Consider the following 15,459-nt stretch of genomic DNA (forward strand, 5'->3'; position numbering starts at 1 on the left):
GGACAGATATCCCTCTGAGAGACAGTGACTGAGAGACTCCAGTCAGTGGACAGATATCCCCGCTGAGAGACACAGACTGAGAGACACCAGTCAGTGGACAGATATCCCCACTGAGAGACACCAGTCAGTTTACAGATATCCCTCTGAGAGACAGGTACTGAGAGACAACAGTCAGTGGACAGATATCCCTCTGAGAGACACCAGTCAGTGGACAGATACCCCCCTGAGAGACAGTGACTGAGAGACACCAGTCAGTGGACAGATATACCCCTGAGAGACACAGACTGATAGACAACAGTCAGTGGACAGATATCCCCCCTGAGAGACAGAGACTGAAAAACACCAGTCAGTGGACAGATATCCCCCCTGAGAGACTCAGACTGAGAGACACCAGACAGTGGGCAGATATCCCCCTGAGAGACAGAGACTGAGAGACACCAGTCAGTGGACGGATATCCCCCTGAGAGACAGAGACTGAGAGACACCAGTCAGTGGACAGATATCCCCCTAAGAGACAGGTACTGCGAGTCAACAGTCAGTGGACAGATATCCCCCTGAGAGACATGGACTGAGAGACACCAGTCAGTGGACAGATATCCCTCTGAGAGACACCAGTCAGTGGACAGATATCCCTCTGAGAGACAGGTACTGAGAGACACCAGTCAGTGGACAGATATCCTTCTAAGAGACACCAGTCAGTGGAAAGATACCCCCCTGAGAGACACCAGTCAGTGGACAGATATCCCCCCTGAGAGACACCAGTCAGTTGGCAGATATCCCCCTGAGAGACAGACTGAGAGACACCAGTCAGTGGACAGATACCCCCCTGAGAGTCAGGGACTGAGAGACACCAGTCAGAGGACAGATATCCCCCTGAGAGGCACAGACTGAGAGACACCAGTCAGTGGACAGATATACCCCCTGAGAGACAGAGACTGAAAAACACCAGTCAGTGGACATATATCCCCCCTGACAGACACCAGTCAGTGGGCAGATATCCCCCTGAGAGGCAGGGACTGAGAGACACCAGTCAGTGGACAGAAATCCCCCCTGAGAGACACAGACTGAGAGACACCAGTCAGTGGACAGATATCCCTCTGAGAGACACCAGCCAGTGGACAGATATCCCTCTGAGAGACAGGTACTGAGAGACACCAGTCAGTGGACAGATATCCCACTAAGAGACACCAGTCAGTGGACAGATATTCCCCCTGAGAGACACCAGTCACTGGGCAGATATCCCTCTGAGAGACAGGTACTGAGAGACAACAGTCAGTGGCACATATCCCCCTGAGAGACACCAGTCAGTAGACAGATACCCCCTGAGAGACACCAGTCAGTGGACAGATATCCCTCTAAGAGACACCAGTCAGTGGACAGATATCCCTCTGAGTGACAGGTACTGAGAGACAACAGTCAGTGGATAGATTTCCCCCTGAGAGACACCAGTCAGTGGACAGATATCCCCCTGAGAGACACAGACTGAGAGACACCAGTCAGTGGACAGATATCCCCCTGAGAGACACCAGTCAGTGGACAGATATCCCCCTGAGAGACAGGGACTGAGAGACACCAGTCAGTGGACAGATAACCTTCTGAGAGACAGGGACTGAGAGACACCAGTCACTGGACATATATCCCCCTGAGAGACACAATGCATTGGACAGATATACCCCTGAGAGACAGGGACTGGTAGACACTAGGCAGTGGACCGAGATGCCCCTGAGAGACACCAGTCAGTGGGCAGATATCCCCTTGAAAGACAGGGACTGAGAGACACCAGTCAGTGGACAGATATCCCCCTGTGAGACAGGGACTGAGAGACACCAGTCAGTGGACAGATATCCCCCTGAGAGACAGGGACTGAGAGACACAATGCAGTGGACAGATATCCCCCTGAGAGACAGGGACTGAGAGACACTAGTCAGTGGACAGATATCCCCCTGAGAAACAGTGACTGAGAGCCACCAGTCAGTGGACTGATATCCCCCTGTGAGACAGGGACTGAGAGACACTAGGCAGTGGACAGATATCCCCCTGAGAGACACCAGTCAGTGGACAGATATCCCCCTGAGATACAGTGACTGACAGCCACCAGTCAGTGGACTGATATCCCCCTGAGAGACAGGGACTGAGAGACACTAGTCAGTGGACAGATATCCCCCTGAGAGACAGGGACTGAGAGACACCAGTCAGTGGACAGATATCCCCCTGAGAGACAGGGACTGAGAGACACCAGTCAGTGGACAGATAACCTTCTGAGAGACACAATGCATTGGACAGATATACCCCTGAGTGACAGGGACTGGTAGACACTAGGCAGTGGACCGAGATGCCCCTGAGAGACACCAGTCAGTGGGCAGATATCCCCTTGAGAGACAGGGAATGAGAGACACTAGGCATTGGACAGATATCCCCCTGAGGGACACCAGTCAGTGGACAGATATCCCCCTGAGATACAGTAACTGACAGCCACCAGTCAGTGGACTGATATCCCCCTGAGAGACAGGGACTGAGAGACACCAGTCAGTGGACAGATATCCCCCTGAGAGACAGGGACTGAGAGACACTAGGCAGTGGACAGATATCCCCCGAGAGACAGGAACTGAGAGACACCAGTCAGTGGACAGATATCCCCCTGAGAGACAGGGACTGAGAGACACCAGTCAGTGGACAGATATCCCCCTGAGAGACAGGGACTGAGAGACACCAGTCAGTGGACAGATATCCCCCTGAGAGACAGGGACTTAGAGACACCAGTCAGTGGACAGATATCCCCCTGAGAGACAGGGACTGAGAGACACTAGGCAGTGGACAGATATCCCCCTGAGAGACACCAGTCAGTGGACAGATATCCCCCTGAGAGACAGTGACTGAGAGCCACCAGTCAGTGGACTGATATCCCCCTGATATACAGGGACTGAGAGACACAATGCAGTGGACAGATATCCCCCTGAGAGACAGGGACTGAGAGACACTAGTCAGTGGACAGATATCCCCCTGAGAAACAGGGACTGAGAGACACCAGTCAGTGGACAGATATCCCCCTGAGAGACAGGGACTGAGAGACACCAGTCAGTGGACAGATATCCCCCTGATATACAGGGACTGAGAGACACAATGCAGTGGACAGATATCCCCCTGAGAGACAGGGACTCAGGTACACCAGTCAGTGGACAGATATCACCCTGACAGACACCAGTAAGAGGACAGATATCCCTCTGAGAGACAGGGACTGAGAAACACCAGTCAGTGGACAGATATCCCACTGAGATACTTGGACTGAGAGGCCCCTGTCAGTGGACAGATATCCCCCAGAGAGACTGGGACTGAGGGACACTAGGCAGTGGACAGATATCCCACTGAGAGACAGGGACTGAGTGACACCAGTCAGTGGACAAATATCCCCCTGAGACACACCAGTCAGTGGACAGATTTCCCTCTGAGAGACAGGGACTGAGAGACACTAGGCAGTGGACAGATATCCCCCTGAGACAGGTACTGAGAGACACTGGGCAGTGGACAGATATCCCCCTGAGAGACACCAGTCAGTTGGACAGATATCCCCCTGAGAGACAGGGACTGAGAGACACCAGTCAGTGGACAGATATCCCCCTGTGGGACAGCGGCTGAGAGTCACCAGTCAGTCGACAGATATCCCCCTGAGAGACAGGGACTGAGAGACACCAGTTAGTGGACTGATATCCCCCTGAGAGTCAGGGACTGAGGGACACCAGTCAGTGGACAGATATCCCTCTGAGTGCTAGGGACTGAGAGACACCAGTCAGTGGACAGATATCCCCCAGAGAGACACCAGGCAGTGGACAGATATCCCCCTGAGAGACAGTGACTGAGAGCCACCAGTCAGTGGACTGATATCCCCCTGTGAGACAGGGACGGAGAGACACTAGGCAGTGGACAGATATCCCCCTGAGAGACACCAGTCAGTGGACAGATATCCCCCTGAGATACAGTGACGGACAGCCACCAGTCAGTGGACTGATATCCCCCTGAGAGACAGGGACTGAGAGACACTAGTCAGTGGACAGATATCCCCCTGAGAGACAGGGAGTGAGAGACACCAGTCCGTGGACAGATATCCCCCTGAGAGACAGGGACTGAGAGACACCAGTCAGTGGACAGATAACCTTCTGAGAGACAGGGACTGAGAGACACCAGTCACTGGACATATATCCCCCTGAGAGACACAATGCATTGGACAGATATACCCCTGAGAGACAGGGACTGGTAGACACTAGGCAGTGGACCGAGATGCCCCTGAGAGACACCAGTCAGTGGGCAGATATCCCCTTGAGAGACAGGGACTGAGAGACACCAGTCAGTGGACAGATATCCCCCTGAGAGACAGGGACTGAGAGACACCAGTCAGTGGACAGATATCCCCCTGAGAGACAGGGACTGAGAGACACCAGTCAGTGGACAGATATCCCCCTGAGAGACAGGGACTGAGAGACACAATGCAGTGGACAGATATCCCCCTGAGAGACAGGGACTCAGGTACACCAGTCAGTGGACAGATATCACCCTGACAGACACCAGTAAGAGGACAGATATCCCTCTGAGAGACAGGGACTGAGAAACACCAGTCAGTGGACAGATATCCCACTGAGATACTTGGACTGAGAGGCCCCTGTCAGTGGACAGATATCCCCCTGAGAGACTGGGACTGAGGGACACTAGGCAGTGGACAGATATCCCCCTGAGAGACAGGGACTGAGTGACACCAGTCAGTGGACAAATATCCCCCTGAGACACACCAGTCAGTGGACAGATTTCCCTCTGAGAGACAGGGACTGAGAGACACTAGGCAGTGGACAGATATCCCCCTGAGACAGGTACTGAGAGACACTGGGCAGTGGACAGATATCCCCCTGAGAGACACCAGTCAGTTGGACAGATATCCCCCTGAGAGACAGGGACTGAGAGACACCAGTCAGTGGACTGATATCCCCCTGAGAGACAGGGACTGAGAGACACCAGTCAGTGGACAGATATCCCCCTGAGAGACAGGGACTGAGAGACACTAGGCAGTGGACAGATATCCCCCGAGAGACAGGAACTGAGAGACACCAGTCAGTGGACAGATATCCCCCTGAGAGACAGGGACTGAGAGACACCAGTCAGTGGACAGGTATCCCCCTGAGAGACAGGGACTGAGAGACACCAGTCAGTGGACAGATATCCCCCTGAGAGACAGGGACTGAGAGACACCAGTCAGTGGACAGATATCCCCCTGAGAGACAGGGACTGAGAGACACTAGGCAGTGGACAGATATCCCCCTGAGAGACACCAGTCAGTGGACAGATATCCCCCTGAGAGACAGTGACTGAGAGCCACCAGTCAGTGGACTGATATCCCCCTGATATACAGGGACTGAGAGACACAATGCAGTGGACAGATATCCCCCTGAGAGACAGGGACTGAGAGACACTAGTCAGTGGACAGATATCCCCCTGAGAAACAGGGACTGAGAGACACCAGTCAATGGACAGATATCCCCCTGAGAGACAGGGACTGAGAGACACCAGTCAGTGGACAGATATCCCCCTGATATACAGGGACTGAGAGACACAATGCAGTGGACAGATATCCCCCTGAGAGACAGGGACTCAGGTACACCAGTCAGTGGACAGATATCACCCTGACAGACACCAGTAAGAGGACAGATATCCCTCTGAGAGACAGGGACTGAGAAACACCAGTCAGTGGACAGATATCCCACTGAGATACTTGGACTGAGAGGCCCCTGTCAGTGGACAGATATCCCCCTGAGAGACTGGGACTGAGGGACACTAGGCAGTGGACAGATATCCCCCTGAGAGACAGGGACTGAGTGACACCAGTCAGTGGACAAATATCCCCCTGAGACACACCAGTCAGTGGACAGATTTCCCTCTGAGAGACAGGGACTGAGAGACACTAGGCAGTGGACAGATATCCCCCTGAGACAGGTACTGAGAGACACTGGGCAGTGGACAGATATCCCCCTGAGAGACACCAGTCAGTTGGACAGATATCCCCCTGAGAGACAGGGACTGAGAGACACCAGTCAGTGGACAGATATCCCCCTGTGGGACAGCGGCTGAGAGACACCAGTCAGTCGACAGATATCCCCCTGAGAGACAGGGACTGAGAGACACCAGTTAGTGGACTGATATCCCCCTGAGAGTCAGGGACTGAGGGACACCAGTCAGTGGACAGATATCCCTCTGAGTGCTAGGGACTGAGAGACACCAGTCAGTGGACAGATATCCCCCAGAGAGACACCAGGCAGTGGACAGATATCCCCCTGAGAGACAGTGACTGAGAGCCACCAGTCAGTGGACTGATATCCCCCTGTGAGACAGGGACGGAGAGACACTAGGCAGTGGACAGATATCCCCCTGAGAGACACCAGTCAGTGGACAGATATCCCCCTGAGATACAGTGACGGACAGCCACCAGTCAGTGGACTGATATCCCCCTGAGAGACAGGGACTGAGAGACACTAGTCAGTGGACAGATATCCCCCTGAGAGACAGGGAGTGAGAGACACCAGTCCGTGGACAGATATCCCCCTGAGAGACAGGGACTGAGAGACACCAGTCAGTGGACAGATAACCTTCTGAGAGACAGGGACTGAGAGACACCAGTCACTGGACATATATCCCCCTGAGAGACACAATGCATTGGACAGATATACCCCTGAGAGACAGGGACTGGTAGACACTAGGCAGTGGACCGAGATGCCCCTGAGAGACACCAGTCAGTGGGCAGATATCCCCTTGAGAGACAGGGACTGAGAGACACCAGTCAGTGGACAGATATCCCCCTGAGAGACAGGGACTGAGAGACACCAGTCAGTGGACAGATATCCCCCTGAGAGACACCAGTCAGTGGACAGATATCCCCCTGAGAGACAGGGACTGAGAGACACCAGTCAGTGGACAGATAACCTTCTGAGAGACAGGGACTGAGAGACACCAGTCACTGGACATATATCCCCCTGAGAGACACAATGCATTGGACAGATATACCCCTGAGAGACAGGGACTGGTAGACACTAGGCAGTGGACCGAGATGCCCCTGAGAGACACCAGTCAGTGGGCAGATATCCCCTTGAAAGACAGGGACTGAGAGACACCAGTCAGTGGACAGATATCCCCCTGTGAGACAGGGACTGAGAGACACCAGTCAGTGGACAGATATCCCCCTGAGAGACAGGGACTGAGAGACACAATGCAGTGGACAGATATCCCCCTGAGAGACAGGGACTGAGAGACACTAGTCAGTGGACAGATATCCCCCTGAGAAACAGTGACTGAGAGCCACCAGTCAGTGGACTGATATCCCCCTGTGAGACAGGGACTGAGAGACACTAGGCAGTGGACAGATATCCCCCTGAGAGACACCAGTCAGTGGACAGATATCCCCCTGAGATACAGTGACTGACAGCCACCAGTCAGTGGACTGATATCCCCCTGAGAGACAGGGACTGAGAGACACTAGTCAGTGGACAGATATCCCCCTGAGAGACAGGGACTGAGAGACACCAGTCAGTGGACAGATATCCCCCTGAGAGACAGGGACTGAGAGACACCAGTCAGTGGACAGATAACCTTCTGAGAGACACAATGCATTGGACAGATATACCCCTGAGTGACAGGGACTGGTAGACACTAGGCAGTGGACCGAGATGCCCCTGAGAGACACCAGTCAGTGGGCAGATATCCCCTTGAGAGACAGGGAATGAGAGACACTAGGCATTGGACAGATATCCCCCTGAGGGACACCAGTCAGTGGACAGATATCCCCCTGAGATACAGTAACTGACAGCCACCAGTCAGTGGACTGATATCCCCCTGAGAGACAGGGACTGAGAGACACCAGTCAGTGGACAGATATCCCCCTGAGAGACAGGGACTGAGAGACACTAGGCAGTGGACAGATATCCCCCGAGAGACAGGAACTGAGAGACACCAGTCAGTGGACAGATATCCCCCTGAGAGACAGGGACTGAGAGACACCAGTCAGTGGACAGATATCCCCCTGAGAGACAGGGACTGAGAGACACCAGTCAGTGGACAGATATCCCCCTGAGAGACAGGGACTTAGAGACACCAGTCAGTGGACAGATATCCCCCTGAGAGACAGGGACTGAGAGACACTAGGCAGTGGACAGATATCCCCCTGAGAGACACCAGTCAGTGGACAGATATCCCCCTGAGAGACAGTGACTGAGAGCCACCAGTCAGTGGACTGATATCCCCCTGATATACAGGGACTGAGAGACACAATGCAGTGGACAGATATCCCCCTGAGAGACAGGGACTGAGAGACACTAGTCAGTGGACAGATATCCCCCTGAGAAACAGGGACTGAGAGACACCAGTCAGTGGACAGATATCCCCCTGAGAGACAGGGACTGAGAGACACCAGTCAGTGGACAGATATCCCCCTGATATACAGGGACTGAGAGACACAATGCAGTGGACAGATATCCCCCTGAGAGACAGGGACTCAGGTACACCAGTCAGTGGACAGATATCACCCTGACAGACACCAGTAAGAGGACAGATATCCCTCTGAGAGACAGGGACTGAGAAACACCAGTCAGTGGACAGATATCCCACTGAGATACTTGGACTGAGAGGCCCCTGTCAGTGGACAGATATCCCCCTGAGAGACTGGGACTGAGGGACACTAGGCAGTGGACAGATATCCCACTGAGAGACAGGGACTGAGTGACACCAGTCAGTGGACAAATATCCCCCTGAGACACACCAGTCAGTGGACAGATTTCCCTCTGAGAGACAGGGACTGAGAGACACTAGGCAGTGGACAGATATCCCCCTGAGACAGGTACTGAGAGACACTGGGCAGTGGACAGATATCCCCCTGAGAGACACCAGTCAGTTGGACAGATATCCCCCTGAGAGACAGGGACTGAGAGACACCAGTCAGTGGACAGATATCCCCCTGTGGGACAGCGGCTGAGAGTCACCAGTCAGTCGACAGATATCCCCCTGAGAGACAGGGACTGAGAGACACCAGTTAGTGGACTGATATCCCCCTGAGAGTCAGGGACTGAGGGACACCAGTCAGTGGACAGATATCCCTCTGAGTGCTAGGGACTGAGAGACACCAGTCAGTGGACAGATATCCCCCAGAGAGACACCAGGCAGTGGACAGATATCCCCCTGAGAGACAGTGACTGAGAGCCACCAGTCAGTGGACTGATATCCCCCTGTGAGACAGGGACGGAGAGACACTAGGCAGTGGACAGATATCCCCCTGAGAGACACCAGTCAGTGGACAGATATCCCCCTGAGATACAGTGACGGACAGCCACCAGTCAGTGGACTGATATCCCCCTGAGAGACAGGGACTGAGAGACACTAGTCAGTGGACAGATATCCCCCTGAGAGACAGGGAGTGAGAGACACCAGTCCGTGGACAGATATCCCCCTGAGAGACAGGGACTGAGAGACACCAGTCAGTGGACAGATAACCTTCTGAGAGACAGGGACTGAGAGACACCAGTCACTGGACATATATCCCCCTGAGAGACACAATGCATTGGACAGATATACCCCTGAGAGACAGGGACTGGTAGACACTAGGCAGTGGACCGAGATGCCCCTGAGAGACACCAGTCAGTGGGCAGATATCCCCTTGAGAGACAGGGACTGAGAGACACCAGTCAGTGGACAGATATCCCCCTGAGAGACAGGGACTGAGAGACACCAGTCAGTGGACAGATATCCCCCTGAGAGACAGGGACTGAGAGACACCAGTCAGTGGACAGATATCCCCCTGAGAGACAGGGACTGAGAGACACAATGCAGTGGACAGATATCCCCCTGAGAGACAGGGACTCAGGTACACCAGTCAGTGGACAGATATCACCCTGACAGACACCAGTAAGAGGACAGATATCCCTCTGAGAGACAGGGACTGAGAAACACCAGTCAGTGGACAGATATCCCACTGAGATACTTGGACTGAGAGGCCCCTGTCAGTGGACAGATATCCCCCTGAGAGACTGGGACTGAGGGACACTAGGCAGTGGACAGATATCCCCCTGAGAGACAGGGACTGAGTGACACCAGTCAGTGGACAAATATCCCCCTGAGACACACCAGTCAGTGGACAGATTTCCCTCTGAGAGACAGGGACTGAGAGACACTAGGCAGTGGACAGATATCCCCCTGAGACAGGTACTGAGAGACACTGGGCAGTGGACAGATATCCCCCTGAGAGACACCAGTCAGTTGGACAGATATCCCCCTGAGAGACAGGGACTGAGAGACACCAGTCAGTGGACTGATATCCCCCTGAGAGACAGGGACTGAGAGACACCAGTCAGTGGACAGATATCCCCCTGAGAGACAGGGACTGAGAGACACTAGGCAGTGGACAGATATCCCCCGAGAGACAGGAACTGAGAGACACCAGTCAGTGGACAGATATCCCCCTGAGAGACAGGGACTGAGAGACACCAGTCAGTGGACAGATATCCCCCTGAGAGACAGGGACTGAGAGACACCAGTCAGTGGACAGATATCCCCCTGAGAGACAGGGACTGAGAGACACCAGTCAGTGGACAGATATCCCCCTGAGAGACAGGGACTGAGAGACACTAGGCAGTGGACAGATATCCCCCTGAGAGACACCAGTCAGTGGACAGATATCCCCCTGAGAGACAGTGACTGAGAGCCACCAGTCAGTGGACTGATATCCCCCTGATATACAGGGACTGAGAGACACAATGCAGTGGACAGATATCCCCCTGAGAGACAGGGACTGAGAGACACTAGTCAGTGGACAGATATCCCCCTGAGAAACAGGGACTGAGAGACACCAGTCAATGGACAGATATCCCCCTGAGAGACAGGGACTGAGAGACACCAGTCAGTGGACAGATATCCCCCTGATATACAGGGACTGAGAGACACAATGCAGTGGACAGATATCCCCCTGAGAGACAGGGACTCAGGTACACCAGTCAGTGGACAGATATCACCCTGACAGACACCAGTAAGAGGACAGATATCCCTCTGAGAGACAGGGACTGAGAAACACCAGTCAGTGGACAGATATCCCACTGAGATACTTGGACTGAGAGGCCCCTGTCAGTGGACAGATATCCCCCTGAGAGACTGGGACTGAGGGACACTAGGCAGTGGACAGATATCCCCCTGAGAGACAGGGACTGAGTGACACCAGTCAGTGGACAAATATCCCCCTGAGACACACCAGTCAGTGGACAGATTTCCCTCTGAGAGACAGGGACTGAGAGACACTAGGCAGTGGACAGATATCCCCCTGAGACAGGTACTGAGAGACACTGGGCAGTGGACAGATATCCCCCTGAGAGACACCAGTCAGTTGGACAGATATCCCCCTGAGAGACAGGGACTGAGAGACACCAGTCAGTGGACAGATATCCCCCTGTGGGACAGCGGCTGAGAGACACCAGTCAGTCGACAGATATCCCCCTGAGAGACAGGGACTGAGAGACACCAGTTAGTGGACTGATATCCCCCTGAGAGTCAGGGACTGAGGGACACCAGTCAGTGGACAGATATCCCTCTGAGTGCTAGGGACTGAGAGACACCAGTCAGTGGACAGATATCCCCCAGAGAGACACCAGGCAGTGGACAGATATCCCCCTGAGAGACAGTGACTGAGAGCCACCAGTCAGTGGACTGATATCCCCCTGTGAGACAGGGACGGAGAGACACTAGGCAGTGGACAGATATCCCCCTGAGAGACACCAGTCAGTGGACAGATATCCCCCTGAGATACAGTGACGGACAGCCACCAGTCAGTGGACTGATATCCCCCTGAGAGACAGGGACTGAGAGACACTAGTCAGTGGACAGATATCCCCCTGAGAGACAGGGAGTGAGAGACACCAGTCCGTGGACAGATATCCCCCTGAGAGACAGGGACTGAGAGACACCAGTCAGTGGACAGATAACCTTCTGAGAGACAGGGACTGAGAGACACCAGTCACTGGACATATATCCCCCTGAGAGACACAATGCATTGGACAGATATACCCCTGAGAGACAGGGACTGGTAGACACTAGGCAGTGGACCGAGATGCCCCTGAGAGACACCAGTCAGTGGGCAGATATCCCCTTGAGAGACAGGGACTGAGAGACACCAGTCAGTGGACAGATATCCCCCTGAGAGACAGGGACTGAGAGACACCAGTCAGTGGACAGATATCCCCCTGAGAGACAGGGACTGAGAGACACCAGTCAGTGGACAGATATCCCCCTGAGAGACAGGGACTGAGAGACACAATGCAGTGGACAGATATCCCCCTGAGAGACAGGGACTCAGGTACACCAGTCAGTGGACAGATATCACCCTGACAGACACCAGTAAGAGGACAGATATCCCTCTGAGAGACAGGGACTGAGAAACACCAGTCAGTGGACAGATATCCCACTGAGATACTTGGACTGAGAGGCCCCTGTCAGTGGACAGATATCCCCCTGAGAGACTGGGACTGAGGGACACTAGGCAGTGGACAGATATCCCCCTGAGAGACAGGGACTGAGTGACACCAGTCAGTGGACAAATATCCCCCTGAGACACACCAGTCAGTGGACAGATTTCCCTCTGAGAGACAGGGACTGAGAGACACTAGGCAGTGGACAGATATCCCCCTGAGACAGGTACTGAGAGACACTGGGCAGTGGACAGATATCCCCCTGAGAGACACCAGTCAGTTGGACAGATATCCCCCTGAGAGACAGGGACTGAGAGACACCAGTCAGTGGACAGATAACCCCCTGTGGGACAGCGGCTGAGAGACACCGGTCAGTCGACAGATATCCCCCTGAGAGACAGGGACTGAGAGACACCAGTTAGTGGACTGATATCCCCCTGAGAGTCAGGGACTGAGGGACACCAGTCAGTGGACAGATATCCCTCTGAGTGCTAGGGACTGAGAGACACCAGTCAGTGGACAGATATCCCCCAGAGAGACACCAGGCAGTGGACAGATATCCCCCTGAGAGACAGTGACTGAGAGCCACCAGTCAGTGGACTGATATCCCCCTGTGAGACAGGGACGGAGAGACACTAGGCAGTGGACAAATATCCCCCTGAGAGACACCAGTCAGTGGACAGATATCCCCCTGAGATACAGTGACGGACAGCCACCAGTCAGTGGACTGATATCCCCCTGAGAGACAGGGACTGAGAGACACTAGTCAGTGGACAGATATCCCCCTGAGAGACAGGGAGTGAGAGACACCAGTCCGTGGACAGATATCCCCCTGAGAGACAGGGACTGAGAGACACCAGTCAGTGGACAGATAACCTTCTGAGAGACAGGGACTGAGAGACACCAGTCACTGGACATATATCCCCCTGAGAGACACAATGCATTGGACAGATATACCCCTGAGAGACAGGGACTGGTAGACACTAGGCAGTGGACCGAGATGCCCCTGAGAGACACCAGTCAGTGGGCAGATATCCCCTTGAGAGACAGGGACTGAGAGACACCAGTCAGTGGACAGATATCCCCCTGAGAGACAGGGACTGAGAGACACCAGTCAGTGGACAGATATCCCCCTGAGAGACAGGGACTGAGAGACACCAGTCAGTGGACAGATATCCCCCTGAGAGACAGGGACTGAGAGACACAATGCAGTGGACAGATATCCCCCTGAGAGACAGGGACTGAGAGACACTAGTCAGTGGACAGATATCCCCCTGACAAACAGGGACTGAGAGACACAATGCAGTGGACAGATATCCCCCTGAGAGACAGGGACTCAGGTACACCAGTCAGTGGACAGATATCACCCTGACAGACACCAGTAAGAGGACAGATATCCCTCTGAGAGACAGGGACTGAGAGACACCAGTCAGTGGACAGATATCCCACTGAGATACTTGGACTGAGAGGCCCCAGTCAGTGGACAGATATCCCCCTGAGAGACTGGGACTGAGGGACACTAGGCAGTGGACAGATATCCCCCTGAGAGACAGGAACTGAGTGACACCAGTCAGTGGACAAATATCCCCCTGAGACACACCAGTCAGTGGACAAATATCCCCCTGAGACACACCAGTCAGTGGACAGATTTCCCTCTGAGAGACAGAGACTGAGTGACTCCAGTCAGTGGACAGATACCCCCTGAGAGACAGGGACTGAGAGACACTAGGCAGTGGACAGATATCCCCCTGAGACAGGTACTGAGAGACACTGGGCAGTGGACAGATATCCCCCTGAGAGACACCAGTCAGTGGACAGATATCCCTCTGAGAGACGCCAGTCAGTTGGACAGATATCCCCCTGAGAGACAGGGACTGAGAGACACCAGTCAGTGGACAGATATCCCCCTGAGAGACAGGGACTGAGAGACACCAGTCAGTGGACAGATATCCCCCTGAGAGACAGGGACTGAGAGACACCAGTCAGTTGGACAGATATCCCCCTGAGAGACACCAGTCAGTTGGACAGATATCCCCCTGAGAGACAGGGACTGAGAGACACCAGTCAGTGGACAGATATCCCCCTGTGGGACAGCGGCTGAGAGACACCAGTCAGTCGACAGATATACCCCTGAGAGACAGGGACTGAGAGACACCAGTTAGTGGACTGATACCCCCTCAGAGTCACGGACTGAGGGACACCAGTCAGTGGACAGATATCCCTCTGAGGGCTAGGGACTGAGAGACACCAGTCAGTGGACAGATATCCCCCTGAGAGACAGGGACTGAGAGACACTAGGCAGTGGACAGATATCCCCCTGAGAGACACCAGTCAGTGGACAGATATCCCCCTGAGAGACAGTGACTGATAGACACCAGTCAGTTGGACAGATATCCCCCTGAGAGACAGGGACTGAGAGACACCAGTCAGTTGGACAGATATCCCCCTGAGAGACAGGGACTGAGAGACACCAGTCAGTGGACAGATATCCCCCTGTGGGACAGCGGCTGAGAGACACCAGTCAGTCGACAGATATCCCCCTGAGAGACAGGGACTGAGAGACACCAGTTAGTGGACTGATATCCCCCTGAGAGTCACGGACTGAGGGACACCAGTCAGTGGACAGATATCCCTCTGAGGGCTAGGGACTGAGAGACACCAGTCAGTGGACAGATATCCCCCTGAGAGACAGGGACGTAGAGACACTAGGCAGTGGACAGATATGCCCCCTGAGAGACACCAGTCAGTGGACAGATATCCCCCTGAGAGACAGTGACTGAGAGCCACCAGTCAGTGGACTGATATCCCCCTGTGAGACAGGGACTGAGAGACACTAGGCAGTGGACAGATATCCCCCTGAGATACAGTGACTGACAGCCACCAGTCAGTGGACTGATATCCCCCTGAGAGACAGGGACTGAGAGACACTAGTCAGTGGACAGATACCCCCTGAGAGACAGGGACTGAGAGACACCAGTCAGTGGACAGA

The sequence above is a fragment of the Hemitrygon akajei genome, chromosome 25, assembly GCF_048418815.1.
Source record: "Hemitrygon akajei chromosome 25, sHemAka1.3, whole genome shotgun sequence".
Lineage (NCBI taxonomy): Eukaryota > Metazoa > Chordata > Chondrichthyes > Myliobatiformes > Dasyatidae > Hemitrygon > Hemitrygon akajei.